Source organism: Leptonotus elevatus, chromosome 1 (assembly GCF_054856555.1).
Source record: "Leptonotus elevatus isolate MCC_2025b chromosome 1, RoL_Lele_1.0, whole genome shotgun sequence".
Classification (NCBI taxonomy): domain Eukaryota; kingdom Metazoa; phylum Chordata; class Actinopteri; order Syngnathiformes; family Syngnathidae; genus Leptonotus; species Leptonotus elevatus.
Window position 1 is genome coordinate 52615619 of NC_141239.1, and position 26460 is coordinate 52642078.

Here is a 26460-nt window from a genome sequence, read left to right on the forward strand (position 1 = left end):
TGTGCTGCCATCTAGTGGCTCCAGTACACCCTGGCCACAACTGGTCAACTTGGGAGAAAAAAAATGGAGTTTATATTCTTAGTTAGATTTTGCTTTAACTAGAGTTACAGTAGACCTCTTAAAATTTGACCTTTTTCATCGAACATATGCAAACTGATATTTTTCCCATTCTCCAAGGTCTAAAATAACTAAATACACCAGTTATTTTGATCTTGGACCTTGGCTATGCCTGCCTCAAGAGCCATGTAGTTTTACTGTTGACATTTAAAAAAAAAACGCTGCAAAATTCGGGATATTATGTCCTAGGTTTCATTGTAGCTTCGCAGAGGAAGACTAATACAATTTTCTTGCATATGGTAGTAAACACATGAACATCTGTGTAAATTGTAACAACCGGTCATTTTAATGCACAAACATACATCTTTTTATGCTTGGAAAGGATCATTTCATATGATACATAAAACTTTATCAAAATTTTTTTTTACTCTTAATGCACATATATCACATATCACGATGTTTTTTCTCTTCACTTCAGATGATCAGTTAAGATTGATCTGTTAAGATTTGCGAACTGCTGACATTATGGCATCTGGAAGACAATTACGAAACTAGAAAAGAGGTCAGCGATACAAGTGAACGGGATGAACTAACTGAGAAGAGAAGAAATGTGGCAACTACTGCCACAAGGTCATTCAGTGCATGTGTATCTCATTGGGCAACCCAGCTCTAGCATCAGGAGCTCTCAACTTTCTTTTTCAACTTTGGGATTCTCATTCCTCAATTGCAGGAAATACTGCAACACCTGGCGATTAGTACACTAGGAAGTTGAGAGCCCCTAATGCTGGAGCTGGGTTGTCCAATCAGATACACATCAATACTGTTTGAAAACCATTTCAGGTAACTACTCTTGAAGCTCATCGAGGGAATGCCAAGAGTGTGCAAAAAATCATCAGAGCAAAGAGTGACTATTTTGAAGAAACTAGAATATAAAACATGTTTTTTTTGTAAGTACATCATTCCCCATGTGTTTGTTCTTAGTTTTGATGACTTCAGTGAGAATCTATAATGTAAATAGTCATGAAAATAAAGAAAATGCATTGCATGAGAAGGTGTGTCCAAAAAAAGTAAACATTTTTAGATAAAGTTTTATGTATCATATGATGTCATCCTTTCCAAGCATAAAACATATGGATGTTTGTGCATTAAATTTAGTTAAGATTTACACAGGTGTTCATGTGTTTACTACCATATGCAAGTACATTTTATTAGCAGCGTTTTTGAAAAACGTCAACAGTAAAACTGCATTGCTCTTGAGGCATAGCCAAGGTCCAAGATCAAAATAACTGGTGTATTTAGTTATTTTACACCTTGGAGAATGGGAAAAATGTCAGTTTGCATACGTTTGATGAAAAAGGTCAAACTTGAAGAAGATTTAATGTTACAGATATATTCAGTCATGCAGCATATGGTAGACAGAAGCATCCCATGTTTGAGAAAACACACATTTGCCACCCATCCATCCATTTTCCAGATCACTTGTCTTGATTTGGGTTGCAGGGGAACTGGCAGCTATCCCTGCTAGCTCGGGGCAAAAGGCAGAATACACCCTGGACTGGTTGCCGAGCAATTGTAGACAAACAACCATTTACACCCTAACCCGACAATTTAGAGCAGGCTTCCCCAATCCTGGTCCATAAGGGCAGCAGTCCTACAAGTTGTAAATGTTTCCGGCCTCCACTACATCAGATTCATAGAATTAGCTCATCAGCAAGCTCTTCAAGAGTCTGAACTTTAGAATCAGCTGTGTTGGGAGGATGGAAACATCGAAAAACCTGCAGGATTCCGTCCCCCGAGGACCAAGACTGGGGAAGCCAGATTTACAGTCTTCAATTCATCTACACAAGTTGCAGTCAGACACTACAAGGTTTAAGAGAGGAGCGGCAGAGTAGTAAAGAGATGACAGAGAAAATTAAACAAGAGGACACCAGCTGTCGGGAAAACTAGTGAAACAAAGCATTATATACATTTTATAATGTCACATTGAAGTCTAGCTCTATGCAGGACAGCAGTACTACACACTTTAAGGCAAGGACAGGAGAGATCAGACAGGGGTAGTTGACCCGGCTGTGCAACTGGAGCGTGGTGATAGTGTCTGTGTAAATGCTTAACACCTGTATCAGCTGAGTGCAAGTCATGGAACAGCTCAAGGGGGTCACAAGTTCATAAGAGTTGTATATCATAATTAAGTAGTGGCCCCACCCAAGCAACTGAATGGCAGTGCTTCTCAATTCATTTTTACCACGCCCCTCAGGAGAGGGAAAATATTTCGTGCTCCCTCAACTCTCCACCGCGACTATAAAACATATAATGTATCAATTAAATTGCGGTAATTACGCCACCTGCAGAGGAGCTAATACTTGCACACTCTCTGACAATGACATTGCCTACTGTAGCGGATGTGCAATTACACTTTATTTGTGTATGGCAAGAAAAAACATGCTACCTGGAGTCACACCCACTAACCCCTGGCAACGCACTGTGCCGTGCCCCCCTATTTGAGAAGCACTGGTCTATGGGCACATGTAAGTAAATTTCCACCATCACACATGCACAAGCCCCCAGCACACCCAGAAAGGAGGCCCCGAGTCCCTCTGAGAGTGGCCCAGCCTCAGAACCCCCCCCCCCCCCCCCTCCTACAAAACTAACACAAAAACACAAAGTTATCCCCCTCCCCTCAGGCAGTAGAGCCCGCCATATAGCCAGTTGTGGGATGAGTCGACGACCTGCACAACATACAACATTGGTATTGTCATTAGATGGCATTCACAGGCAAAGAGGGATCAAATGCCCAGCATACTAATAAACTAGTAGTAGTTATCTAGCTGATAAGTCTGTTTCATCAATATTTTTTCGACTGCAATGTATTCTACAGAGAGATCTAAATATTGATTACAAGTAATATTGGTAGGCCCCTATTTTCTCAAATTAAACAAAATTGTTTTCTTAGCTATAACTAAAGTAACAAGTATTGGTTGTGAATATTTATTTGGAAGGTCAGTTATTTTTAAATCCAAGAGTATGCATAATCTTGATGATAGTGGTAACATCAACACAACAGCTAGATAACATAGCTTCTGCGTAACCAAAGTCTAAAAGCTTTGAACCGGTGGACACTCCCACATTGCATGAAATAAAGTGTCTTTGTTGCAGTTTGTCGGATGGAGAAAAGCACATTTTGTATATACCGTGTTGAGTAATGTGTGGTCTAGGGAGCATTTCAATTTGTATAAATTAGAAATATGGAATTTTTTGTTCTTCTTGTCAGTATTGTACTGATACAGATCTGTATCAAGTAATTGCGGTCAGCATAGATAGCAAGGTCTTCTTTTCCCCATTTAACAATTGGTATGTGCAATGAAATTCAATTGATTGTATTAATTGTATTCAAAGAAGTTTTTCTCTCTTTTGTCAGAAATTCTTGGAACAGTTTTGATTGTCATAAACACAATGTTAAATAATTGATTAAAATAGTAAATTCTGCCTTGTTTCTCAATCCTGGTCCTCGGGGCACACTATCCAGCCTGTTTTCCATGTCACCCTATTCCACACAAAACTGATTCCAATGGCAGCTCATCAGCAAGCTCGGGAAAAGCCTGATAACGATCCTCAGCTGCGTTAGAATAGGGGAGACATGGAAAACAGCCTGGATAGTGCGCCCCGAGGACCAGGGTTGAGAAACACTGCTGTAATGAATACCTTTTTTGCACATTTTTAAATCTGGATTATGACAGAGTGGTTAATAGTTGGGATCATTTATCTTCTACACTTTTCCACCATAGTCATGTTTGTGACCGAACTGTAAGAAACCGTATAAAGGAAATGGGATTTGCATACAGAATAGCTAAATAAAAGCCACCCCAAAAATCTACAGAAAAACAGGATCTGCATTGGGCAAGGTGATGATGCTTGAACTTTGGTTTGGAAATGTTATAAGGAGATTTATGAAGACGACTGCCTGACATCCCCCCCACCCCCCACCTCCCCCTTGCTACTTTGCAGTTTACTTATTGCGGATTCACTGTCGCAGATTTTTATTTTTTATGTGGGTCCATAACACCATAATACTCCATAATTGCGGGGTTTACCTCGGGTTGTACCTTGATATTTCGCAGGGTTTTCAGAGATTAAACCCCCCGCACCACCACCCACACCCACACACACCCACACACTCACCCCCCCACACACACACACACAACTACCTTATTTTCGATAGTGAGTACCCTATAAAATTCATTATTTATGCTGCTATTTTGTTCTTTTTGTAAAATTTGAATGAATGATAACAGCTCTTTCTTTCATTCAACATAATCTATTACATTTTTAGCAAGTCAGTGTCCCCTCACTGGTGAACACAGTAAGGCCAATGTGTGTGTCTCATACAGTTGTGTTGTGACTTGACTAATGTTGATAGTTAAGAACTTGAGCTGTGCCACTGATTGCCCTGGTCTGGTGCTGACTAATCTAGTTGTTATCTTGAATTGTACAGTAGCAGCAGCAAATGCAAACAAAGATGATCCAGTAGAAATTGGTGAAAAGGTCCTCCTAAACTGGATAACACATGTAGGTCATTCCGTACGTACAGTATGTGAAAGGTAATAGTAGTGATGGAGAAACCGAAGCTTTCTCAAGCAGTGAATCAATATGAAGCAATGTGTTGAAATTGTTCAGTGTTATGAAGTCTTTGCCACGAATCAGTGTGATGAGTCATGACACTGCTTCACCACTGCTTTCTGTACCGCTGACGCAATTGGGTTGGAATGGTTCAGTGCTTCAAGGCATTTGACACAATTCAATGTGGTGACATCTGCTCGCCAAAAATATATTTCATTTACATTCAGCAAAAGGGCAAAATGTCATTAAGAAATAAAGACACTCTTGTGTCAGTTTTAAATGAAAAAGTGAAATGTTTGTGCAACAGAAAATTGCTGATGGTATTTGAATAAAATGCTTGGGACACTGGGACGAGGATTTGGGTGTTTCACAAAAAAGATAATTTCTGCAGCATTTGGTTTCAGTCGGTTCCTATGACCTCTCCAGCTTTGGAGAAGATACTTTCGGTGATTTGATTTATATTATAAATCAGTGTATATAGTGTGTGAATGAATGCCTACAATATGTGCAATTGCAAATTAATCTATTGTGTAATAATCTAACTTCACCTCCACTGTAAAAAACAAAACAAAAAAAAAGGGAGGGGGGGAGTGATTACTTGAAAAAACCGACTAAGATTTTTTAATTATATTATAAATTTTACAAGGAGAGTTTTGGGTAAATTTTCCCAGTTTATGTATTTATTTATTTATTTGAAATAGTTACTAAACTGTTGAGATTGGATGGCAACCAGTTCAGGATGTACCCCGCCTACTGCCCGAAGCCAGCTGGGATAGGCTCCAGCGCCCCCCGCGACCCTTGTGAGGACAAGCGGTTAAGAAAATGGATGGATGGATGGATGGACTAAACTGTTGAGGAGTGAACTCATGACCTTCTGCTTGGTATGCAGACACTATTATGTGAGCCATATTAGTCTTTTTGTTTGCCCTTATAGGTTAATGTATTTCTGGTGTGACTAAACGGAGCAAAAAATGTCTTGAAGGTACGAGGATTCCACCTGACACCAGCAACACAGCAGGAGTGGCGTGGCTCAGCTCCTAGCGTGGCTGCCACCTAACCTGAAGGTTGTGGGTTCGTGCCTCAACACTAGTAGTTTCTTTCATTGGAAAAAACAAACAAACAAATTGATAAGATATACTCGGAACAATACTTGGAAAATTTACTTAATTTTTGAGTGAAAACACTTTCCTAGGTTTTTCCCACCAAGTAAATATTACTCATTGTTTTTTAGTGCACCCTTCCTCATTTTTAGTGACTTCAATGCGCGACAAAGCTCTCAATCTTGCCCCCAAGAAGTATTGTGAGTTTGACTCAAACTGACAGACTCGAACCCTCCCTACCTGGAGTGACACGACACAAGACAGTCACGGCCGACACGCGTGTGACGTAACAACGCTTCGCTTCCGCGGTCACGTGATTTTCCACCGAATGAAGCACGGCATCGGAGCAACGTATCGAGACACTTATTACCGAGTGTCTGCTTCGAGCGTGACGTCACTAGGTAATAGTAATCAACAACAAGCCACACCAGAATTTACAGTAAATGTTATCTTGGTTAAATTCATATTACCATCAATAATATTCTATGTATATTTCTAATGAATTCATATTACCATCAACAAAATTCTGTGTATATTTCTAATGTGCGTGCGTGTGTGTGTTTGATAATGCATTTTGTCAAACTAAATCAGTGATTCCCAATTATCGTGAGAGATTATCAGGGGTACACAACAGGAAATTTCACTTAGGCTGTGTCCAAATGTCCACCCTTATCACCTAACATTCACTATATAGTCCCACACTATATGGTGGCCTAATATGTAGTGCCTTCACTCTGGCAATTTGGACTCGCTACTTGCTCCTTGTCACATATCATGGGATCACCGTACAGGTCCTGTCGTACCAGCACATAAATCACAGACTATTTATTGTGAATGAAAATGTTTTAAAACTGTACTTTCTTTCCTTTTTTGTACACGCATTAATTATTTACATAGTATATAATTAATGTATCGCTTTGATTTGTGCGCTTGCGCTGTCACTCACGCTATTTTTTTTCATACTCAAAATACTCATATACTCACCCGGTTGAGTGAGCATTGTGGGTAATTTTTTTAGTGCCTCACATTTTCGCTCCCTGGACATTGGGACACCCCTACAAAATGGCATGACCCTTAAGTAGGGCACTATATAGAGAGTAGGGTACACATTCTGACACAGCCTTAATTTTCCTGAAAATTATTATTTTGTAATTACAAATATTAATAATATTTATGTATACCTGTGACAAACACTGTATGAATAGTAACAGGCAGTACAATTAAATGCTCTTCCATTAGATTGAAGAAGAGAATTACAAAACGTTGTCGTGCCGGGCGGCGCATTTGGGACGGCGAGCATTTCGATACTTCGCCCATTTCGTCGGCGTTGGCTGAATTGAACTTTTGCCACCACTGCATCAACGACAGCCAAATGGTGTCGAGATAGTCCACGTCACCAAATACGTCACACAGCAGACAAAACACAGGAAGCGGTTGTGTGCAGAACGTGTAGCATAGCAATGGAGGATAGCTTGATCGTCACGGTTTGCAGGCACCCAGAGCTGTACGACACGGTGAGCTACGTGTACCGGGACCGGGCCAAAAAGGAGATTGGAGGAATAAGCGTGGAGGTCGGCTTATCTGGTGAGTTTGTTTGTTTAATTGTCGAAGTGTGAAGCAAGCTAGCAATGCCACCTACCGAAGCGGCAATCCCTTCTCTTCCTCCGTTGCAACGCTGAGCGAAACAAATTCCATTGAGAGCTCGTTTGGTCTGAACGTATCATAAAGGTAATTTAACCCACCCTCTTCCGGTGAACATCCAGGGAATAGACATTGAGATAGTGGACTCTTACAAGTACTTGGGTGTTCACCTTAATAGGAACCTGTACTGGACTGATAACACTCAGGCTCTATACAAAAAGGGACTGAGTAGACTACACCTGCTACGTAGACTGAGGTCCTTCGGGGTGCGGAAGGACTTATTAAGGACCTTCTATGACTCTGTGGTGGCCTCAGTCTTATTTTAAGGTGTGGTTGGCTGGAGCAGCAGCATCTCAACTGCAGAGAGGGAGACACTGAACAAAATCCAGTCTCGAGACAGTAGAGGTGGAGAATTGTGACAAAGCTGTCATCTATAGGGGTCAACGCCTCCCACCCCCTGTGCGAGCCATGGAGAGCACAATTAGTCCTAGGCTTCTTCACCCACGCTGTAACAAGGAAAGGTACCGAAGGTCCTTCCTACCCGTTACTGTTAGACTTTACAATCAACTGTACTCTCGGAAGATGTGGTATGATGTGATGTTTTAATTTCAAATTTAACAAATGTGATGATGATGCCACCTATTTGCACTACTGTGTTCTCTGTTTTAATTTAACTATAGGCTACATAAGTATTTTTTGTGATACATATTATTTATATATGATGTGTGATGATCTGTATTGCTGCTAATAACGCTGTGAATTTCTCCACTGTGGGATGAATAAAGGTGTATCTTATCTTATCCTCTCTTTTCTTATCTTATCTTATTTATATTATGTGGTATACCAGGAAAAGTTTTGTAAAGTAAAATGGGTGTCTTGGCTCACTAAAGGTTCGACTGACCTACATTCCCACCCTCACCTATGGTCACAAGCTTATGGTTTACAGAATCGATAATTGCTTTCCTTTGTCTGGGATCACCCTCAACAATCAGGTGGGGGGGGGGGGGTTCACAGTGATTGCAGAGGGACTCTGTTTTGCTGCTCCTAAGCCACATTGAGATAAGCCAGTTGAGGTGTCTCAGGCTTCTACTTTTTGGCTACGTTCACACTGCAGAGTATGATGCCCAATTCAGATTTTTTGTTCAATCTGATCTTTTTAGGTAGTCAATCACATCATAAAAGCAAATGCAACTTCTAATGCAGTGCTTGGAAACGTCATGATTTTACATTGAAAAATGCCCCTGTCTCCCGGCCAGCTCTGCCTGGCTACCTGGCATGACCAAGTCTTCTCCATGTGCCAATCGCTGCTGCCATGGACAGACTTCCACTGATAACGGCAAGATTACACCAGCTTCCAGTAGACATTATTTGTGTCACTCAAAGTGCGTAAGGCTATTAGTGCAGAATTAGATGCTGTTTATCAATGAGTCTCATTTGCATAGAGGTGGGCAATTTCTCCGCCAAATATATGCATATTACCTCATTTAAATAAGCACAAAAACCACTCGTACAGAAGTAAATATGGCCCTTGTGTAGATGCATTTGTGGCAAGTTCAAAGATTTAGTTCTTGAACTGACCAGTCCCCTAATATATTCATCAGTTCTAACTCATCTTTCATTCACTGACTGTGTTCTGTTCCTTAGTCCACCATTGCTTTTCGCATCTGTCTTTTTTATCAAGTATTTGTGATTGTTGTGTAACCTGTACTACAGTCGCATTGGATATATGTCTGATTTATTTCCACATCCAAAGAGGCCTGGGTTGGATAAAAAAAAAATCTGAATTGTACTGCTGCGATTGGCTGACAACCAGTAAAGGGTGTACATGTACCTCGACTCTCGCATAACCGTGACCGTAGTGAGGATTAGCCAGCGCTACAGCTAATGAATGAATGAACAAACAAATGAATGAATTGTACTGTTTACATTGACATGAAGAAATGAGGAGGGCAAAACATTTTTTAATTGATCTTCAGTGGCAGCATAACCTTTGATTGCCTTCCGTGGTGGTGTTCAGTGTATGTTCAAACAGGACGAGACCCTGTGCAGACGACTATGCCGCATGGACTATGTGTCATAGCTGGTGTGAGAATACCTCAGTGGATCTTGCTTGGTGGCCTATTATGCGCAAGAAAAAAATTGCCAAGCACTTCAGGGAGTGACCCTCAACTACAATCACCACATTTAAGAACATCTCTATCACATATTTTGTCCAAACTAATGTGAATAAAGAAACCACACAAGCACAATTCAACAATAACAACAAGCTTAGTAAGGGGGGCATATACAGTATTTTTCTTCTAGTTTCACTTGCTGTAGGTCCAGTGATTGTATGGCCATGTAACAGTGTACTGAGTTACTTTAACCACAATATAAAATGTATCGTCTATGTGTTTGACGGCTGTAAAGAATCACTACAATGTCAGACATCTGTATGTACAGGGATCTGTATGATTGTGCGTACTATATTCAATTACATAACCAATTACAGTAGGTACAATAACTAAGGGGGGGGGGGGGGTGTTGTAATGCCTAAGAATTCCAGATGTCCTCTTTTGCCAGGACATGTCCACTTTTCTACATCCTGTCCGGGTGTCTGTTTATTTTCTCATAAGTTCATGAAAATGTCTTGTTTTCATTGCTTTTCACAAGACCAATTAGCCAGTGTTGAATTTGACTGACGCTTTGAGGAACAAATGGGAGGCGTAGTGCATCATGTTGTTACCGGTGTATGTGACCTACAGCATGTGTAACGTGGACACGAATGGCGGGACAGAACCCGAAAAATAAGTGGTGGGAGTTAGGACAGCTACAAACTATAGATGTTTTATTATGATACATGAGTGCAAGAGAAAACTGCTGCTGGAATGGGAAGGAATATGAACATAGTATATATTGCAATGCAATAATAATAATAATAATAATGTGAGCAATATGTCATCCCATTCATTCGTCTGTCTTTCACCTCTGTTGTTGAAGTAGGTCACCTTTTTAAGTTGGTAAAACCTCACTTCCTGAGCGTTCAAACAAGGTGCTGAGCTGTGTCGTTGTCCCAGAATTGTAGCTTACTGGTAGCACTCTGTGCTCCCAAAATAACTGGACATGTGGTTGTCTCATGGGTTCGGGTTGGGCGAATGCGCATCCGCGAAATCAAAATATGGTCATCCTAGACATTATACAATCTGCCATGAAAAGGAAAGTGAAAAACACAAAATGTGCCTTTCCTCTAACAAATTTTTGTTTTACCAAACAGCCACATGTCAAACGAGAACAAGACATTCTAGATGTTCTTCACTGAGTCAAATTGGTATTTACTCTTGAGGTTTCAGATGATAGATGTATAAACTAGCTCCCATCACTGTAAGATATTCAGCCACAACAAAGTATTTTCAAATGTTGGTGCACTTCAGAATAAACATCGATGAATTCATTTTCAGTCGTTGGCTAATGTTGTCAATGCAACAGTCTATCAAGTGCTTCATTAACATTGTAACACACAGTGGCTGCACTTTGTGGGGCTGTATTTTCTTCTCAAATATAGGTTATTATTAGAGGATATTAAAAAAGCACAAACAAATGTCCTATCTATTAGAATGAAGAGAATGAGCACAGCACAGTAGATGCAGGTATGAATGGCAAAAAAACCAAGAAGACATTTTATGCATAAATATTAATATGAGTAAACATTCAGTGTTTATTTCTTAGTGAAAACGTAAGACCCCACCTTTAACATTTGGAAGCCTAAGGGGTGACAGAGTGCATGTTAAATATGGGTGATGTTTAAACCGTTGATGTTGCAAGTGCCTGATCCAGTCTATGTTAGCTTTCTGGAGAGGCCATGCAGAACCTTGTCAGTTGCGACCGGATATTGCCAGTTATAATTTGTCAGTGTGGAAGGTAGATGGAGCTGAAATTACTAAGGCATAATAGGCAAGGTAGTGTTAAAATTAATTATGATGATTGGGTGCAAGATGGTTTTATCAGTGCAAACAAGTTCATGAAGCTAGCCTCAATCTTAGCTTTAACAAATGTGGGTCAACGAGTACACAGAAGTACTAGATCTTATTTGTGTTAACCTTCTTACACAGCGTATGCTTACATATTGTCTCACAATGCATTCTTTGTTATAGTTATGGCGCAAGCAACCCATAAATGTTTATACTCATGTTTGCCTTGCATGCCCTATATGTATTTATTTTATGACTGAAGCGAAGCATCATACCTTAGAGTGAACAAACATATTTTACATTGATGTTTCCCTTCGGTCATGAGCTAATCAAAAGAGGGGAACAAAATGATGAACCACTGAAGACTTTCATCACCAGTAAATTGTAGACTCCCTTTAGTGTGACATATAGAATACAAATGCAACCTAAACTATAGTAAATAATCTAACCAGATTCATGGATGAATTTGGGCGATTGTATTGATTAGTATTTCCAAACTGGTCTGTGTCTGCAGAGTTTAAAGTATTGCTTGTATAACTTTACTGGACAGTAAAGTAAAGCTCTACCCATAAAGTAGGTCATCCAGGGTTGCCATAGCAATGACAGTCCTCTTCTTATTCAGTGTACCAGCAACATGATTTTTGAAGCTCTTATTTAAGAGAAAAAATATTAGTGTTGTTCCGATACCGTTTTTTGGCCCCCGATAACGATTCCGATACCCAACTTTGCCAATACATTTGTGGGGGGTTTTTGTGTGTGTTTTTTTGTTCAACATGAAAAAGCTGCCCTGCCATTGGTTCAGAGCATTCAAGGGCCAATTAGATATATTTGGCTCAGCATGCAGTGAACACGTCACACATCAGCAAGACACAAGATCCTGCATACAAAGTTCTGTGTTAGCATCGGAAATAATGGTATCGGCAAGTTACTTTTTAGTACTTGCTGATACCACAGTTTTTATGTAGTATCGGGGCCTCTCCCGATACCGGTATTGGTATCGGAAAACAACCCAAAAAATTCTTACAGAACGTAGCTTTAAGTTTAAGTGATAAAATCTACTTTTCAACGTATTTGCAATATGCTTGGTTGTGCTGTGTGAGTTCAGTTTCTTAGTAACTGCATCAACTCCAACAGCCAGGCAAGTTGCTGGCGCACTCCTAATTAGCTCATTTGCATATAACTTTGTACTTGAAACTGCTTGGCCACAAAAGGGAGAGACAAAGAGTTTCACATCAAAACAAAGCCAAACCACCACACATGAAGAAATGAGAACTTGAAGCATGAGAAAGGAAATGCAGACTATTTATCACCACTAAAGGTGCCCTTCTGCGCTTTCACTAACGTCAATATGCGCCAATAAGCATAGCTTTGTCTATTTATAGCATCTCCGGAATCTCCAACAAAATTCTTAATTTAACGGGGAAATGAGGAGGACAATAAAGGTGGTGTGGACCATCTCATTTTTAACATTTTTTATAATAAAATCTGAAAAACATTCTAGCTTTGATAAATGACAATGTGATAAATTGCAAGCCAGTCAGAACAGCATCAAGGCTACTTTCTACCAAGTTTTATGCTGAAGTACCACTGCATTTTATAGTGTCCGGGTAATGTGGTTGGCCAGAGTAAATAAAAAGGCCTGTGTTAGATATTAAAGCTACATACTTGTAGATACATTTTCTGAAGACTTTGTAATGTAACATGCACTTACATGGGAATTTGTATTGCACATTATATCGTAAGGATTTCAAAAGGATACAACTTTAGTAGTAATGGTTATGTTACTGTATTCCCAATAGCACAATAGACACATGGTCTCGCCGTTCCCTGCAGAATTACACCGGAACAAAGCATCTAACCCCCCCGACAGCTCTCGGAGTACTGCTGAACTGCACAAATAGTTTAATGCATGTATAAATGTATTCACGACAATAAAATAGTCCTAATCTAATTCACTCGAAACTAATCTTGCCTTCCGTCATTTAATTTAGTCTGCGCTGTCATCCATCCATTTTAGCTCGTCCACATAGCACTCTCAAGCAAGGGATTTGTGCCCCCTACAGAACTCACTTGCCAAATTGTCTCCAATATATATAATATTTATCTGTGCATTAATTACTTTCTACTCTCGCAGAATATACCGTGAGAATATGTGTGTGTGTGTGTGTGTGTGTGTGTGTGTGTGTGTACCTCTGTTTGTTAATCAATTCTGGGCAAGAGCGTTTATATGACTATTTGTCTGCCCACATGCAGTTGGGCCTGCACACATAAATTAAAATACAGTCTAACTGTGTAAATTATGAGCTGCACAGTGTTATTACAGCAATCTGGTCTATGTCTGACTGAACGTCAATGCACTTATGGCCGTGATGTAGCTATTTCCCTACATAATTTAATTTGCTTTTAAGTGTTGAAAGAGCAGTCATTTTATCATTTATTTGAAAGTTATAGTACATTTAGTTCTACTAATTGTAATGTTTTGCATTCATTTTCAGTTTTAATTGAAATTTGTGTGAAATTATTGATGTATTCTTCTCATAATTTCTGTCACGTTTTTTTTTTTTTTTGAAAAATATATGTCAAAACGTGTAGTCCTTCCAGACGTGCATGAGCAGAGAACGCTGGGAAGGTACATTAAATGTTAATTTGAAGGTGAAAACTACATTTTTAGTTTGTGCTTTGGATTGGAATTATAACTTGTGACATCAGTCCTGCAACAGTGTCTCACTCGCCACCTATTCCACTTTGCTCCCATCTCGCCCATCCATAACCCATTTTCTCTTTCTGGTTGCCTTTGCTATAATTTTGCTATGGTTGTCTTCACCTCCTCCTTATGTTAGGGTGTTACAATGACTGACTCTCCCTCGGATGTCCATGTTATTCATTCACCCGAGGTTACAGACTTGCTGCTGTGTAATGGACCCTGCGGCTGCTAAGACTGGACAGTCCAGCAAAGGGAAAATACATGAAAACGATCAAACTGATTTGTCTGACTTTCCTGTGTGTAAATAGAACAATGTATTCTCGCTCTGCACCATCATACAGACTAGGAATAGGAAAGTCAAGGTGAAGGCAGAGAAGCTAGTCGACAGGTGGTTAACGCCCCCATGCAGTTCCTTGCATACTGAGAGGTGACATGCCAATGAAATAGGTGAAGTGAAAGACACTCATGTTGACAATAATGTGATGCTCTGGGAAATAAATGCTTCTCGAGCACTAATCAGTACAGTGGAGTACAGACACAGTAGTCTCCTTTGTGCAGTCTCTTCAGGTAAGGTTTCAAAACCATTGTGGCAGATGCAATGCTCTGATTTATTTATTTATTTATTTTTATCGTTGCAATTTATTAACATTCATGATGGCACTACTGTTGGTAATTAATGTGTTCCGGAACTACAGTTAATAACTGTGATTGTATCCTATGTTTCCACTCAAATATTTGAAGATCTCTAATGACAAAAGAGTGGCCTTTTTGAAACCTTATTTCAATTGCATAGAGTTTCAAAATCATATAGGAACAAAATGCACAATCTGTGCAATATAACTAACAGATAATTTTTATTTGACTTATTAGCTCTTATGCTGCGGTCAGACTGAATGCGAGTTGAGTGTTTCTGGCTGTGTGTTTCCATATTTAGTGAATGCAATTTATGAGGATGAAGTGTTTGAAATTCTTCGCGAATTTTGTGCATTTCAATGTGCTTTGATCGAGGCACAAAATGCAAGTTTTGACTTGTAAACTGTGATGTAAAACCGCTTATTTCCAACCATGGTTTGCAAATGTAAACTTTTCACGGCATCAAGAATGTACTTACTATATCACACGGAGCCACAGCACAAGCACAAACAGACACACAGCTTGGTGAAATAAAAACTATGTAGGACAATACAACACAGCCAGCTTCCAAAACTGTCCGGGACCGAGCCAAAAAAGAGCAAGCTTGGAGAATGGGGATCAAGGAAGTTGGTCTGGTCTGGTGAGTGTATGGTATTTGCAGCTGTTGAACTGTCAATCAAACATTTAGCAGCCAAAGAAACATATCAGCCTCAAGATTCACTAGCGATGTTCAAACTTTTTAAACGCCATGTTTATTCAATCATTAACATTACATCATCAAAGAGAGCAATTAGCCATTTTCAACACTTTAGATTGGTCAATAATGTGTTCAAATAACTGCCACAGGTGTGGACTGACCAACAGAATAGATTTTTGAAAAAAGAAAAGAAAAGAAGAAGACCTTTACCAGATTGTGAGGTTTCAGAGAAATTTCAGAGAAATGCAGTTTTGACCTGAAGCCAGCGATATGCGTAATGTTAGGGAAATGTTATATATCATTTATACTTCATTTATGCATACAGAAATCAATGTGTATTTTTTTTCTTTTGTATTCTGAACAAGGGCAAACTGTTGACCTTGACGTAATGCTAAGCTAAGCTAATTCCCTCTTGGCTTCGATTTTACTGTCATTTGCAGCTAAATAACAAGATAAAAAAAGCAAACTTACATTGTAACGCAGCTGAACACTCAATATTAAAACAAGACACAGCGTAGTTGGAAGACACAAGAGCATGCAGAGTTTGAATTGAATTGTAACAGTGGCAAGAATGCATAGTATTATCTCAGATGGATGATAATTTGCCATGTCAAAAGCTGCTTTTTACAGTTCATTTGATCTGTGACATTCTTTCGTCAAAATAATTGCATTACACTTTACAACCCTTATTTGTTGTCTTGTTGAAATGAGCACACTGTACCATATCCTGCTGGGTAAATGGCAGGAATCATTTTTTTCACCATGGTGACTCGGGCCAGAGCTATTGTAGGTCTACAATTTAAACCCAAAATCCAAGAAATTGAATGAAAATTGCAAAATACATGCAAGCCCACATAAAGACAGCTTGACTTGTATGTAGCATTGCGTGAGTACTTCATCATCAAGCCGCTGAATTACACTAGTCAGTGTGAAAGATCCGTGTATGTGGCGCATTCCACAGACAAAATGTCAAACACGATGCACTCACTGTTTACATTTTCAGAAATGGGCTTGGGCAGCTAGCTAAAGATTTGATTGTTAAGTTTCAGACTTGATAGGTGGGACTGAGACGCAGCTATTTGTATACAAGCAAGAGCCCTTTGAGCTCTATTGTTTTACTGCCAAGAAGTACAGTTTGTCACAGTTCAATAATGTAGAGCACATTTTGTGTCTGTTTGAGTCAGCAATTATGCATCTGTTTGAGAACAGTGTGTTACATCACTCATACAGTATCACTTTGGCACGCTAGAAACGCTGGCTTCCTAGTCACAGCACACGCAGCACAGCACCTTGTAGATACCAGGTAGAAGTTGTGGTGAGCTGCGTAGTACCGCATAATAATAAGGGGCTTTTGGGACTTCAGTACAGAAAATGGTCAGTGACAGTTTCACCGGTGATGTATTCATCATTGATGACTCTTGCTGCAACTCTGCTTACTGATTAAATAAAGTATAGGTATACCAATTCACACAAACAATTGTTCAGCATGACTGCAGCTTAAGTCCCCGGACAGACAGTGGGATGACTCATCTAATGGCCCAATTACTTGTGCGTGCGAATCTTTGCATACCACATTCACACACACAGTACAAGATAATGGGATTTCATCCCGCCATAGTCTGTCCCTGGTGCACTCTTTGCAACAGCGGAACGGGGTCACTTAGGCTACTGATGTTCATGTCCACATACATGGACAAACACCATGGCGTCGTCTCGTCCTTCCTTTCTTGGCAAGTTCTAAACACAAAAGGACCTGTGAATGATATAGCCGCAAACCCACCCCACCGCATCTTCATATCCCAAGCCAAGAATCGCATTGGCTGATGCAGTCTCCTATACATTACAGCATATTCAAGCCACAGGTGGTGGTGGGTGGGGAACTATGTTGCCATGGCAACTGGAAGCAGAGGACAGGAATAAGTTATGGCACTATGTGAGTAGACTATCAATGATGGAGTGCATTATGTGTCAATGACTGATGGTGATAAAAGGACAGAGGTTAGCTGAGGTGGGGTTTGGACATAAAAGGTGTTGTGGGAAGGTCACACGTCTTTGTCTATTTCTGTTCGAGCAAAAATGTTCTCTTTGTAATATACTGTATAACAATATCAAATAGTAGCCCAAGTGGCCTCCTTCTGATCCTTCTATTACAAATGAAGCATGCGTGTGTAAACTGCAACTGGACCTTAAAGGTCAGGTACAATCTGTCACAGGACGCTGGTCCACAACTGAACTGACTGAACTGAACTCGAGAGAGACTAGTGAAACACACTCAAGGTTTGTATGATGTACGAGGGTGGGCTGAAAAGTTTATAAAGACTTACACTATACCACATGATGAAACCTGACATGCATTAAATTCAATCCTTTGTGACACTAACAGCTTTTTTTTTTTTTTTTACTCAGATTTACTGATGCAGTTTTTCGAGACTTTGAAAAGTGGTACAAAGGGGTTCCTGTTTCACTCGAGGAGCGGAGTTGGTGACCCCAGCGAAAGTTTAAAATGTCGATTTTCATTGTTATGAAGTACTAAACTATGTCAGGCACGTTCAACCCTTTATCCATTATTCACTGAAACATGTTAAAGAGCCCTTTGTTTGTTATAATCACCCATATGGACAGGTGTCAGTTGACTTTAAAAAACTTGCTTGTAATAAAATACACACAATGCACCCTCTGAACCCAGAAAAGTTGGCTTGATATGCTTGAAGATCAGGCTTTTGGCTAGAGGTTCTAACACAACTATACACTTAAGCTCGGGCTGCGGAGAACCCTACCCGTCAATTTGGCTGGGCTTCATGCCATCGTCACGTAAGCACTATACAACTGTAATTCCTGACCTTACGTATCCATCACTGGCATGTAAATCTTTACAAAAGTCTTTGCTGATGATGTACTATTTAACAAAAATGTGGCCCGGATGAACTGCAGATACTCTGGTTCTGGCTAAAGTGTGTCACGGCTCTGTGACCTGCCTTTGGAAAGCCTCTGATTCACATCCCTAAACAACAAATGGGAAATTCTACATTTGATGACTCAGAGAATTTGAAATGGTTTGACCAGATGTTTGACAATTGGAAAGCTGTAATTCTGGCTATCACTGACCTTAATGCCAGTGTAGGCCTGCTGGTGTTGTGTGGCTGTTGTATAATTTTTGCAATAGAGGACTAATCGTTAATTAAGACGATTAAGTTGGTCTATCATGAAATGGCTCAATTTGCTCATGATGATGGATGCAATATGCTGTATGATGTGATTTCATTATAATTACTATCTGCTGTGTTGCCCCTTTAACATTATATTTCATTGCAAATGTCTGAGTCTGCTTGTCCTGTATAATCATGTCACGTATTGGTTTATTATACTCTTTGCTGTCAATTACAAATAATAAAAACAACAGATAATTATGTATTATTGTATTGTGCATTATATTCATCACATTAGTTTGCATATTAATTACATTGTTTTCAGGATATTATGTGTGTATTTAATGAAACCTTTTCAATTCAATGTAGTTGCTTTGTGCCATATATTGTATGGCCGCTGTTTTACTTTTGGTATTACACTGTGTTCTGTTCATATGCATGAACATAAATAATGCATTTTTTCTGTGCTAACAAGCGGGAGATTAGTTAAAGGGAGTCCGGTACCAAGTTCCGGCCAACTGACATTAGATAAGGACAAGCTTAAGGGACAATGTCTCTCTCCATAGGAAGTCATTAGGATGCAATATACAACGACTCGAAGCAATAGACACCTATGTTTACAACAGTACACTCTAAGATTACAGTCTGCGTGACACACTGTACTGTTATTTTGACCTCTTTCCTGCTGACAATACATGTGTTCAAAAGACACGTCTGTCTTTGTGTGATGTTTGTTTCAAAAACTCTCTGCATTAAGTCAATTTAGATTTTCCACAACAAGGTGTAACCACAGTAAAACAAGAGTTATACGTCTTTATTTTGGTGAATCAGATGTGAACAGGGTTTGGATTTCATGCTAAATCACAGCATGACTGTGAAGTTCTGATTTTATGGACTAATTACTATATTTTCTACTCTGCATCAGTCAAATAAAAAATGCTGTACCAATTTGTGGTACAGTATGCAGACACAAAATCATGTAAAGAACTGCTCACAAAATTCCACACTGTTACAATTAATCAATACTGTCTGTTGAGCAAGTTAAACAGGGAAGGAAAACGTACTTGTTAAAAAGAATGATTATGAAACATGAGAGGAAAATACAAAACTTACCGGTGCATTCCGGTCTTTTCTTTACTCTTAAGGCATCTTTTCTTGAGTTATTTTGTTGTACACGGGATGGATCTTCTCAGTCTTTGCCTTCCAATTTATTGAGTGGCTTGAGTTCTATCTTCCAAGAACTCCGCATTCATTTCCTCCTGCTCAACACTTCTCCGGAGGCTTCAATGGATGAGAGGAAGCTCAAAAGGAATGAAACCTCGCCTTCTCTGAAGGCCTCTCGGGCAATAGCTTATCTGCACTACCACATAAACGTTGAGGCTTGTATACAATGCGACTTGTTGAGAAGTCAATGGAGATAGGCGTTGTGGAGTCCAAAATGATTCTCTGGAGGACTCCTTGGCTACAGTTGCTATACACCAGTCTCTAAGGCAAATGAAAGATGCTGAAATGGGTGGTCCATTGGGTAATTTGAAGCACCAGGGTTTTGAATGATGTTGCTAGTTCCCTTCTGTTTTCTTGAATTTGAGTGTGTAAACTATTTGTCAACTGAGGTATATTATTTGACAGGTGAGGCTACAACTGGTGTTCAGAAGCCTCTCCGATGTGTGTGTGTGTGTTTTTTTTTTAACCCTTTTCTTCAGTAAAAACTAAGCTGGGGCTCAAGCAAGTACAATTTTATCCAGGTCGGCAAGTGGTATGAGGTCCAGAGACACTGCTGGCTGTATTGTAACAATTGCAGCAAGAAGAGTTTGAGAGGCAATCCAGGTTGTCACTGTAATAGCAGTAAGAGGTCACAGGAGTGGATTTGCTGTGTTTCGGTCACTGAGTTGGCTGTTTCAATGAAAGAGGTAGATAATTGGAGAGTATCCCCGAGGTATTTATAGAAATTTTGCAGAAAAATACAGGAACTGATATTATGGAGAATAGTTTCAATCCTTGTATGTACTTCTACAGGGGGTATAAAGCAGGCGTTTCTTCTGACTGGATGGAGGAGAGGATTGCAATTTTCTTAAATCTTGTATTATGTAAAAAATAAAAAATAAATGCTGGTGGTTTTAACTGTAATAAATAGATCAGTGTCAGCCTGAGCAAAATCGAAGGAAGTGAGTATGCACAGGTATGTTATTAAAAAAAAAGAAGGGAAAAAAAGCCTTGGAGGTTCAAGTTACTATTGAATGGCCTGTTGTTGTCCTAACTTGTACAGGGAAGTTTCGTCAGTGGTTCCACCTACAAAAAAGACAAACCAGAAGCATGTTGGAATATGACCACAGTAATAAAAACAAATAAACAAACAAAAAACAGTAATTCCTGGACAATACGGCTCAAACTCATAAGCCACAAATTGGCAAATTTAATATATTTTTTCAAAAACATATACTTTTGGTCAGTCCACATGTAGGTGTCAGCACTCTTTGTACTCATCTGGGCATTGGTGCTGGAGCATTCACGATGTAGAAAAAAATAACTTTAACATTAACATTTTAATTTCCACAATGCACCTTTAAAGACCTTAACACAACAATGCATTGTGACCAATTGGTTCAATTTCTCTTCTCCCCAAGAGGGTGCTACCTATTAGTGTTTCATGTTTTAATACTACCTAAGTTATAGGCCAATATGGGCAATGAAAGACACTATCCTTTACAAGCCAGTGCACAAGCATCACCTTCAGTTATATTACGCAAAAAGTGACCTCAACCATGACTGTTACAGGCACAGAGGCAATATACTGGAAAAATTTAAACTCATCTGATAGAGCTATATTTTGAGCACTACCGTGAGAATGAAATTCCTGGGCTACTTTTATCTTATACAACCATGAAGGTGTTCATTGATGAAGGCTTTTAACAAACAGAAAAACTGTCGACATATGGTAACTTATTGACCATCAAACCTTCAGTATAAAGACCCTAAACGCAACTTAATATAGAACCATTAGATGAACAAAACACAAGAGCGGTGTTTATATAAGAGCTGAACGATTACTTGCATTTACAATATAATCATAGTGCGGTAAAACTCGATTTGCTAATTGCAAAGGCTGTGATTTGACCGGTCATTGGAAGTGGAGCAGAGCGGTTCAGAGAGGGCAAATATATCAACACTGTAATTAAAGACTGCCGCACAGGGTTTGCATAATTTTCAGTCAGTCTTCCATCTCACGAGAGGTTCAGGTGAGTATCTAGGATGCCTGATCTTTTTCACCTTGCAAGGAAAAAATAAACAAAAAAGTGTATTGTGTGCACACTATGTAACCAATCAAAATGGATCCTCGGGTTAAATGATTTGAAAATTTCATACAAAGTAAGCAGCTATAATCTTACTTTTCCTACACTTCCTGACTGGAGATCGCTAAGATTTCATTTCTTTATATGTATTTTATTTACTCACCTGTCTAGATAAGTTTAGTGTTTAAGAAGTACAGTGCACATGTTTACAAATATATATATATATATATATATATATATATATATATGTTGAAGTGGTAAAGCCACAGGTTTGTTTTCATTGTTGTTATAATCTGCTCTTCAACCAACACTTGGTACCAGCACCTCAGAGGTCAGTGACATTCTTAATCAGATACTTGTTTAGCATTGGCTCCAGGCAGCTGACCACAGCACACTTCTCTATGAGTCCCATGGAGAAATTGGCTGCCTTTGTGACACTTCAATGAGAGTGACTGTGATTGTGGGCAAGCTCATGTAGGTCATACATGTCATTTGCCAATTGATTGGTTACCTGACACATACCAATATCTTTCATTAGATTTTTCTATTTTGTCAATTTTATTTAATTGCCATGCCAATTCTATTAAAGTATAACTAATCAATCTATCTTTCAATCTTTCAATCCATCGAGATGCACAAATAAGTCAGCCAGACAAATTGGCAAAATGTAGAGGCTAATCAACTGGCAGGTGCAGCACAACAGGCAGAGGAGGGCGAGATGAGGCTGAAGACGTGCTTTTTGCCGGATTCAAAAGACAGGAATTACAGAGAACGAGAAAGAGAACACAATAATTTGCAATTGTTACAACCTGTATTCAATAAACTACAGACAAGCTATTTAATGTTCAAATTGATTAAATGTATTATTATTATTATTATTTTACAATAGTCAGTCATTTTGAATCTGATGCATTTAACATGTTCCAAAAAAGCTGAGATTTATCACAATTACCACGGTTTTTCACCACTTTTCCTTTTAACAACACTCAACAACCATTTTGGGAACCGAGGACACTAAATGTTGGAGCTTTGTAGGTGGCAGGAGAAGTCCAGCAAATTGGGGCTGTTGTTAAATCCAGATTTTTTCATTTTAGGCAGCTGGCTAAGGTAAAGCTTCTCCTTTCTCAACAGCACCTAGAAACAGCAATCCATGCCTTCCTTACATCTCAGATGGATTACTGTAATGCACTTTATGTTGGAGTCAGCTGGTCCTTCCTTCCTCAAGCGTCTCCAGTTGGTCCAAAATAACTGATGATCAGAGCACCTAACTTTAATTCTGGCCTCTCTTCACTGGCTCCCTATACACTTGAGAGTTCTTTTTTAAGATTATTTTATATGTTTTCAAATCTTGAAATGGTCTCTCCCGCCTTACCCCTCTGGGCTCCTCCAGCCCTAGGCCCCTGCCCCGTGCCTCAGGTCAACAGACCAGACGGCATAACTGGGCATTTTTTGTGCAAGGTTGAATACACACATAAACACAATCGGGACATTTCTGTCCTGATTTGACCCCTTCCCAACCAAGGATTTTAAATGCCCTTCGAGTATAAATAGGAGATTTTATTTTTTTTTAGACTAGAGAAATCTCTACTATGTCCAGTTTATTCAAACATTACAGCATGCCCATAACAATGAAACACACATGACGTGGTGACTCGGTCGCCTTAAATATATGAAATCTAAGGCTACGTTCACACTGCAGGGCGTGATGCCCAATTCAGATTTTTTGTTAAATCCGATGTTTTTATTTGCTGCTCACATTACAAAAACAAATGTGAACTCTAATGTCAACGCAAAACGGCCAGGATGCGACTCACATGCGCAAAGAGCACACGTCGGGTGATGTACACCCAAAACAACGACATCACGTTGCGGTTGTCCCGACTCGCAATGTTTTACCGCCAGCCAAGCCACTGAGAAAAGTAACTTTTATCAGTGTAATATGCAGATTTAGCTGTGCCAACGCACGCTACAGATTGGTGGACTGGTGGACTCGTTTCGCGAACGTGTTAGGAGTTCAATTCATATGTCTTGTCTGCATACATTATGCAACCTCAGCTGTGCGAATACCCACGCTCCTGGTTGGTGGACTGTTTTCACGCTGGCTCCTGGTTGACTGCTATCCTCAGCTTCCTCGTGTGTCAGTTTTGAATGTGCTGTTCACAAACAGCAACTGAAATCTGTCTGACTTATTTTTTCATCTCATGTCGCCAGAGTAGCAAGGTTGGAACTCTTTAAAAAAAAAAGATTGCTTAAAAATTCAGCACTGGTTCACTTTGCTGCCAGAAGTGTCCTTCAATACATTTACATGTTTGGTAGCAAGTTTTTGTTTTTTACTTGATCTTCACGCATGCGCAAACGTAATGCGCACTTAGCTTATTGCAAAAGTTACCCAGCTTGAAATGGTAACAAATATTGCCCAGGTAGTGTGTCATGGCTAAGGGCTCAGGTAACGACCAATCACGGCTCACTTGTTTTCTGGGTTTGGTCATGTGACGTTTGCAAGCTGAGCCACTGAGGTGCTGTGATGTTATTTTCAGTTGAAAATATATGGCCAAATGGCTGCCCACTGAGACGGATATAAATGCGTGGATTTTGCTGCATAATTCAGGTGTGTTTTTGTGTGTGTGGATGGTTGTTCGTCTCTGTGTGCCCTGCGATTGGCTGGCAACCAGTTCAGGGTGTACCCCACTTACTGCCCAAAGCCAGCTGGGATAGGCTCCAGCGCCCCTCACAACCCTTGTGAGGACTAAGCGGTTAAGAAAATGGATGGATGGAATTCAGATTCCACAAACACAATATTAATTCAAATATCGTGTTTAGACGAGTGGGGCCGCATAGAATATATTATTGTAATTGACTTGACTTGCCAGGGTCATGGGTGGGCTGTAGCCTATCCCAGCTGATTTTGGGCGAGAGGTAGGGTACACTATAGACTGGTCCCCAGCCAGTCGCAGGGCACATATAGGCAAACAACCATTCACATGTAAGGGCAATTTTCAATCAACCTAACATGCATGATTTTGAAATGTGGGGTAAAGCTGAAGTACCCATCGAAAACCCTCTCATGTATGGTGAGAACATGAAAGCGCCTCATAGGAAGGCCGACGTCTGGATTACAACACCCAGCTTTAAAACTTTAAGGCAGATGTACCAGCCAATCAGCCACCAAAATTGATACAATATATGGTCTATCCTGTATTTAGATATTTACAGTAAGAGTCCAGAATTGGAAAATTACTTGAAGAGCAATTATGAAATGTAATGTGTCAGTTTCTACTACAGTATTCATAACGCTTCCCCTCAATAAAAAAAAAGTGAGTCATATAGTCATATTTGTGCATAACTTCATAATAATATGTACAAAGTTAAAATAAAATGAGCTTGCAGGTGTCAAAGCAAAATAGAAAAAAATCCTCCTGAAATCTGTTTACTTTTCCAAAAGCTGCACTTAAATAACTGAAAGAAGCAGGCTTCTTCTAATAATTTTCATCTGCAACCGGTAAATGTAATGTTTTACTTTTTTCTTTTCTTTTTTGTCGGGGAATATTTGCAATGAGTCTGGAATTTAATAAGTAGGAGATAATAAAATTCTAAAACATCTTATAAAAACCACACACATCTGTGTGGCGGCCGTGGCTCAGTGGTCGTCCAGTAACCAGAAGGTTGGCTGTTCGATCCCCGCTCTCCCCAAGTTATGTGCCGTTGTGTCCTTGGGCAAGGCACTTACACACATTGCCTCCAGTGCTGGTGTATGGAAGGTGCAAATGTTTGGTGGTGGTCGGAGGGGGCCGTAGGCGCACACTGGCAGCCACGCTTCTATCAGCCTGCCCCATGGCAGCTGTGGCTACTTAAGTAGTTTACCCCCACCACACTATGAATGTGTGAGCACACGAATAATGCAAAACACTGTGAAGCGTCTTTGAGTGTCCAAAAAAGCACTATATAAATCTAATGCATTATTATTATTATTATTATGATTACATATACAGTAATATAGTGCACAGTGCTTTTATATGTACCAGGACTCTATATTAACAGTTGACCGATTGCTCTTGGCCACTATGTGACTGTGTTGGGCCACCCAAAGTACACTGACAGTCTGACGCTGGTCCGACTGGGACAGTACACATTCTTACATAAATATTGTCAAATCAACACGTTCCTGCTTTTTAAAAACATTTTAAAGTCAATATTTTGAGTTGTATCTGCTTAAACTGACCAATCATCATTTATCTTTTACTGTGCTGCAAACATTTTGTGTGTGCACCAGACCCTTCCATAAAAATAATGGCTTGAATAGGATATCATGATTGTGAATGAATCATGCAATTGGAGTAAGAGTGAAACTTAGCTACATTCAGAAGTCATTTCAAATGGCTGGAGCACAGTGTTGCAGCTTTAAAAGTCAAATCAATTGCATCTTCTATAACAGTATCCCCTTTCAAACATTGGTTGTCCACAATATAGATGTCAATATTAGCTGAATGAAGTGAATGCACACAGGCAAAAACAGGTCCAGCATGTTTTACAGCACAGGGCGGCCTTCTTATATCATCTCAGAACCTGAGGGGATGCTTACACAACCAGGCAACTTGAGGGCAAACGCTGTCACTGAGATCTTAAATGAACTT

The 26460-nt window shown here is 39.7% G+C and overlaps 1 protein-coding gene across 2 annotated transcripts in view; it reads right to left on the reverse strand.

Moving 5' to 3' along the window:
• Positions 1–26460, reverse strand: part of LOC147184599 (thyroid hormone receptor alpha) — a 104532-nt gene that overhangs the window by 41728 nt on the left and 36344 nt on the right. For both annotated transcript variants that reach the window (XM_086069371.1, XM_086069362.1), the window contains exon 3: positions 19653–20828. The gene's annotated coding sequence lies outside the window, so the exon portion shown is untranslated. The remainder of the gene's footprint in view (positions 1–19652; positions 20829–26460) is intronic.